Below are 383 nucleotides of genomic sequence, written 5' to 3'. Positions count from 1 at the left end.
GTGTGCCATAGAGTGGAAAGCGGCTTGTTTCTGGGCACCGAAGTGATTGGAATCCGAAGTGATGTATCTGTCGGTGGAGGTAGGCTTGCGGTAGATCCCGAATTTCAACGTGCTGTCTTCTTTTCTACTGATCAACAGATCGAGAAAGGGGAGTCTCCCTTCTACTTCCTTCTCTACGGTAAATTTAATCGTATTGTGTTGGGAGTTTAACATGCTCAACGTTTGATCCAGGTATCGTTCCTTAACCGGGTGAAGAGAGGCTAGATAGGAAGTTACACGTCCCGAATCCCGCGGTGGCATCTTTGTATTGCTTACCGAAGATCCACAAAAATCCTATTGGAATGAGGCCAATTTCTTCCAACATACGTACGCCCACACAAAAA

This window comes from Aedes albopictus, chromosome 1 (genome assembly GCF_035046485.1).
Source record: "Aedes albopictus strain Foshan chromosome 1, AalbF5, whole genome shotgun sequence".
In the NCBI taxonomy this organism is placed as follows: Eukaryota; Metazoa; Arthropoda; class Insecta; order Diptera; family Culicidae; genus Aedes; species Aedes albopictus.
This window is presented reverse-complemented; position numbering follows the sequence as displayed.